Raw genomic sequence first — 6,808 nt, 5'->3', positions numbered from 1 at the left:
AGTATATTTTGACAGATGTCATCAGAAGGAGATCTACAAATGTTTTGGTAATGGACTAATTCAGGGAACATGAATACATACAGAATGAACATCCATGTTAGCTTGTTGAAAAAGGAAATGATGTATTTTATTCAGTACTGCGTGTAAGGACCAATGCTCGTTCTGGCAGAGAAGTAGATAGCAAATCATGATTGCTTTTAAAAATTGTATTCACTGTTTTAGGGAATAGAAAGGCCATTGTAGACCTATAGGATCCTTTTTGGATATACAGCCATGTAAGAATGAGATTTCAACCTCACAAATGTCTGTGCCGGATTTGGAGGCAAATCTTGGTGGTATGTGGTCTTTGAACCAGAGAACAGAGCAAAGATCAAGCAAAGCCTTGCCTCTTTCACAGATCTCTGTGACAGTAAGGAGCAAACCAGATACCAAAAATATTTGCACCAGAAAAAGGAAGGCTGAAGAAGAATGGAACTGCACATGATGTCTTCTGTTTTCTCAGTATCCATCTGTTTGGCAGAAGTCTAACCTTCAGTAATTTACCTACGCATCTGCTGTTGCACTGAGTCTTCATTTTTGATGGACTACTCCAGAGTGATCAAGATACAACCACATGATTGTTTTCTGCCAACTGTCTGATAAAAATCATCTGACTGCATCTGTTCTTGCTGACCTTCTCTCTGAACTACTGCCCACCAAGTAGATTTTGAAGCTAAGGCTAGTGATTAAGTTTTCAAATCCTACACTTACTGGGTTTGGAAAGACAGTCTTAACAGCCTGGCCCTTGGCTGTAACCATGTCTTCTTTATTAATCTGCTGCTAGCTCACAGATATTCGTGATAACAAAATTTGCAATACCAACTCCTTTGACTTCTGCAATGGTATAATGGTCAGTGTGTTACTGCTGCTACAGTTTTATTCCCACTGCTATGTGAAAGACAGACAGGGTAATGTTCACAGCACTTTAATTCTTATTTTAGATAAATGCTTATTTAAGAAAATATATTTAACTGGTCATTCTTAGATCTTATTTTCTCTTGTATATATCAATATACATACAGTGTAATAGCTACCATTCAAATACTAAGTGCCTATGCATAATCTTATTAAAAATAAGTCTTATAGATGCAGTCATTGAAGTATGAATTTTTTTTTTTTTTAATTAAGTTCTATGGACTCAGCTTGAGTGAGTTGATCTGGGAAAAAATGCTTATTACTTCTGATACTGAGAAATCAAATATCGAAGGAACAAAGGCATCCATGAGCTTTGCTAATGACCTTTGAGGAAGGATGAAAGGAAAGCTGCCATTTCAACAGTGGAAAATGAAAAATGGAAGGAAACTCTGCTTCTAAGAATGCAGATGACTGGGATGATAACAAGAGGTTTATAAGTCCAAATACTGGTATTTGCAAACACGAGGTTATTTATTCAGTAACACAGAGTGCAGCACTTGGCTGGCACTGTATATGTGTCTATACTTTCATCAGTCTTTTCTGTTCCCCATTGCATTCATTCATTACACTGGTGCGAGTATTAAAAGAAAATAAAAAAGTGCATCTATCTGTATGCCTGCAGTATGCCCTGGGAGTGTAACATCTTGTGTCTCCCTCTCATGTCCCATGGTCAGAATGTAATGGTGTCTGTCATCCAGTCTTACAGATCTCTGTTTATTAAGCAGGAGCTAACCTCATACTTTGTTACCTCTAAGATAGACCTGTGCATCAGTTCAATTAACAGGAACTAATGCTATCAGGCATCTCCTGTCAAGCTTTGGTGCAATATGAATCAAACCGATAACCCTCCCCTCATAAGAGGGAACTGTTGCCAGTAACCTTTGCATCTCCTTTTCGTGGATCTAAGGTGGTCAAGTCCAGCAACTCTTTCTTTTATTTTTTCTCAGTTACTGATAAGTCTTTCTTTTTCAACTCTGCCTTCTTAACCAGAAAGCCAGTTTTTCACCAATTTTTCTTGCCCTTCTTTAGGATAATTTGATGTTATGTCTCACCAGTAAGACAGCAATAGTTTTCTGTGAGCAAAGAAGAAAAAGAAGATGTCACTCTGACAGCTCAGTTGTGTTCACAAGTTTATATTTAAACAATAATCATAACATCATAGGATAATTTTGCTTGGAAGGGACCTTTAAAGGTCATTTAGTCCAACCTCCCCTGCAGGGACATCTTCAACTAGGTCAGGCTGCTCAGAGCTCCATCTAACCTGACCTTGAATGTTTCCAGAGATGGTCCATCTACCACCTCTCTGGGCAGCCTGTTCCAGTGCCACACCATCCTCACCATAAAAAATTCCTTCCTTATATCTAGTCTAACTCTTCCCTCTTTTAGTTTAAAGCCTCGAGCCTCTTTTAGTTTAAAGCCATCACTCTCTGTCCTGTCATGACAGACCCTGCTAGAAAATTTGTCCCCATCTTTCCCTTTAAATAATGGAAGGACACAATAAGGTCTCCCCAGAGCCTTCTCTTCTCCAGGCTGAACAATCTCAATTGTCTCAGCCTGTCCTCACAGAAGAGGTGTTCTATCCCTCTGATCATTTTCGTGGCCCTCCTCTGGATCTGCTCCAACAGGGGAGCAAGTCTGTGCTGGGGGCTCCAGAGCTGGACACAGTACTCCAGGTGGGGTCTCAAGAGCAGAGTAGAGGGACAGAATCACCTCCCTCGACCTGCTGGCCATGCTTCTTCTGACGCAGCCCAGGATGTGGTTGGCTTTCTGGGCTGCCAGCGCACCTTGTCGGCTCATGTCCAGCTTTTCATCCACCAGTACCCCCAAGTCCTTCTCAGGAGGGCTGCTCTGAATCCCTTCATTCCCCAGCTTGTATTGATACCAGAGGTTGCACAAACCCAAGAGCAGAACCCTGAACCTGGCCTTGTTGAATCTCATGAGGTTCACACAGGCCCACTTCTCGAGCCTGTCCAGGTCCCTCTGGATGGCATCCCATCCCTCAGGCATGTCAACCGCACCACTCAGCTTGGTGTTGTCTGCAAACGTGCTGAGGGTGCACTCAATCCCACTGTCTGTGTCTTCGATGAAGATATTAAACAGTACTGGTCCCAGCATGGACCTCTGAGGGACACCACTTGTCACCCGTCTCCATCTGGATGTTGAGCCATTGACCACTGCCCTCTGAATGCGGCCATCCAACCAGTTCCTCATCCAGCAAACAGTCCACCCATCAAATCCATACCTTTCCAATTTAGAGAGAAGGATGTCATGGGGGACTGTGTCAAAAGCCTTACAGAAGTCCAGATAGATGACATCCGTAGCTCTTCCCTTGTCCACTGATGTAGTCACTCCATCATAGAAGGCCACTGGGTTGGTCAGGCAAGACTTGTCCTTGGTGAACCCATGCTGGCTATCTTGAGTCCCCTCCCAGTTCTCCATGTGTAATGAAATGGGGTTTTAAAAATTTGATTAAATTTTTTTGCTAAGTATCTTTTAAGTATTTTAAAGATTTTCAAGATTTACTTTTACAGCTCCAGGAACATATAACATATGCAGTGCAGTTTGTGCTGGTGTATTCCACTGACTGTTTTTTGGTGGTTGCAACACCTGGCACTGGGCCTTCAGCTTTACTCACCCAAGGTGTGGTGATGATGCGTGTTTTTGGCAGGAGATCCAGAAAATTAGGGTGGCTTAGAGTGAGCTGAGGAAAGAGAGTCCATTTTAAGAAATCTGGACCTGTTGAGCAAGCCACTGAGAAATCTTGGGCTGCCCAAATTGTCTAGCTTGATGTTTTGACTTGAAGTGAAACTCGGATTGGTGTTTGGGTTGGGACCTGGCTCCAAGAATCTAACACTGAACAAAGTTAACAGTTTTCCCGAGCTTGCCAAGCTTGGTGGTCCTATGTTGGTGGTTTATGAGTTTACTCCACAATGCTTTCTTGTCTGGGGAAGGAAAGGCTTCTTTTTCTGTCCTATTAAAACCTATTAAAACCTTCACATTGCAGCAATACCTCAGAATCCTGCCCATGATGTGATGGTGAAAGGCAATGTAAAAGGACAGGGAAGAGGTGTTTGAGTGCCTTGCCAGCTATTAATCAAAAATATCAAAGGAGAGATGTTCAGTATTACCGGTGCTATTTTTCAAGGAAGGAGCTGTGGCTCAGTGACATATCAGCTGGATTTTTCAAAGTGATTCAGCATTGGAATAATTGTTCTATTTAAGATCCAGGTAGGTTAACAACAATTTCTTTTTATGAAAACACCTGCTTGTGACCTGTCATACAAACTCTCATAAGTGTAATGGCATGAGCCTGTAACAAATTAGCTGTGAATCTTTATAGTTAGGACTGAAATATCTCTCAGACTGACTGTAGATGAAGTTACCCCCTTAATTAGCTGGTGACACGGGGTGACTTCCTGATATTCTGAGAACTGGTGCAGATTAAAATTGGCTCTATATTTCCCTGTAAAGGTCTTAGCTATGTGTCTTGCCACATTTATGCCAAAGGAATTACTGGCTAATTAGCTGACACAGGCTGGTGCTGGTATTCCTCACGCCTGTGGTCTGATGGGGTTAGGGAAGAGAAAAAGCTGCTTGAACAGTGTCTGAAGTGTTGAATGAACCCGGAAAGGTCAGGCGACTTCAGAGTGTTCCTGCAAAGGTAAAGCGAGATGCTGCTGGATGCTCACATCTACAGAGCACAGGGAGAGGCAGAGATAAAGGTTATGCTCTACTGCTTTTTGAGACAAGGACTGGATTTGAAATTCTGTTGCAACAAAACTGAAGGCAGGATTGCATATGTTGGGAACAGCTGGGCCAATACTTTACTGATGATTTTTGGATGGCATAACTGCCCAATTGCTTTGGGTGTGTGAGTAGGAGGAGTGAGATTTCATCTCTCCAAAACATATCAAAGGCGTGTGGAATCATTTTAATCAAGTTTCTCAATAGCTTTTTGAAGGTGGAAGTCCTTCTTCATATATGTCATAATCCAAATAGTGCCTAAAGTAAAAATATAATCCTTCCTGCCCCAGTCAGCTAGTGTGATCTCTCTAGTGGCTGATTTTGCACCTTTCATTCTCAGGAATTTAAATTCAGATTCAGATTGAAGGGCTCTTCTACTTACAAATAGATGATACAAAAGTGTTCAGACTTCTTTCTATAACTTGTGCCCCTGTAACCTTTTCCAAGAATGCTTTATCAGGAAGTCCTTTTTTGTATCTTATATGATTTTTCTTTTTTTTGGTCCATATGTGATACAAAACATCAAGGATATAGAGTATTGAAGGACAGCTGTACTAATGGTGTTGTATGTACAAGCATGAAAATAAGATGCCAACATATTAACATGGAAGTTATATATCTATTTTTTTCTTTTACGCGAGACAGTTGTTTTAAATTAATTGCAGGCCAGAAAGTATCTAAGAAAAGCTGAATTTTTCGAAGACTGAAATCTAGTACCTTGAGGAAGGAATTGCCACTCCTCATCCATGGTAAATCTTCCTGTGTGCAGAGATTATTGAGCTTAGGTCTATTGTGTAACTGGAATTTGACTTGGACTACTTGCTCTCTTCTTTGATCAGCAGGATGAGGGAAATCACCAACTAAGACCTGACACTGTATTTGTTTGTTAGCTCGCTTTATTTGTTAATTCTGAGTATTTCTTTTCTAATGAGACATTTGGATATTATTTTGTAACACCTTTAGCATGTTTTTGGATATTTACCCTTCTGGTTATGTTCAAGGTGTTTAAATGATGACCAAGTCTTACTGTCATCCTAAAGGTGGTACGAGGATACTTTTCTCTTGCAATAGTATGAAATCCCCCATTAGTCATATTTCTGTAGTCTTGGATTTTCAGGTGACTAAGTGGTACATAAGGTAATTGTGGGACATTAGATGCAGCTGTTATTGCTACCTGCAACCTATTGCACTTAGATATACAGTTATCTGAATACCATGTTGGGGAAACTTGTGCCTGCAACAGGGTAGTTGAGATGGATTTTGACTGCCTCAAATCAGCAAGATGTTTATATTTGCTCTGCTCTGCCTTAACTAAGACACAGATACAAAATCATGTGTATGTAAATGGACATTACAAAGTAGGTGGAGAGCAGAGGAAAATTATATCTTCCTTTTTACTTTCCTTGTTATTGCTCAGAGCTTTAGAGAGACTGCTGTGTGTTCCCTCACTAGTGACGCAGTCTCTCTAGTCTTTAAAAAGCAAAGTAAGAGTGTAAGCAGCATGTATATGAAGATCACTACCGATTTTAAATTATTTACTGTGGAAACGTGATTGCTAATGAGAGCCAATATATGGCTCTTTAGACTTTGGGTAACTTCACCCATGGATTTACTCACAGGGTGCTTATGGTTGTCTTTGAAATTCCCCTAGAATTTTGAAGAAGCTAAGGAAAAACACAAAAAACCCAACGTGATACTTAACCTTTGAAGTAGTAATCTTTGTGAAATCATAATACTAGGTACACATTTCTACCTCTAAAATGCCAGTAGGACAAACTACAAAATCACGATTTATTTTGAAGCAGATTGTGTAGTCCTTATAGACACCAGTGAATAAGCCATTAACAGTTAAAATTTTCTCAGTGATGACAAGGACTTACTGTAACAGGTGTTATGAGCATTCAGAATTTAGTTCTATTATGAACTTACTGCATGAGTGAAAAACTGTTGAGATCGTAATTCTTGACTTAACAAAGATACTATGAGATCTACATTAAGATCTATAGTAAGATACTGTATTCTAAAGCCGCCTTGTGTTGCATGGACAAGCAGTGGTTAAGGGAAGACGTCAGCTACAAAACTTCATGGTGGTCATGAGCAGGAGAGGAAG

Source organism: Numenius arquata, chromosome 6 (genome assembly GCF_964106895.1).
Source record: "Numenius arquata chromosome 6, bNumArq3.hap1.1, whole genome shotgun sequence".
Lineage (NCBI taxonomy): Eukaryota > Metazoa > Chordata > Aves > Charadriiformes > Scolopacidae > Numenius > Numenius arquata.
Note: the sequence above shows the minus strand (reverse complement) of the source record.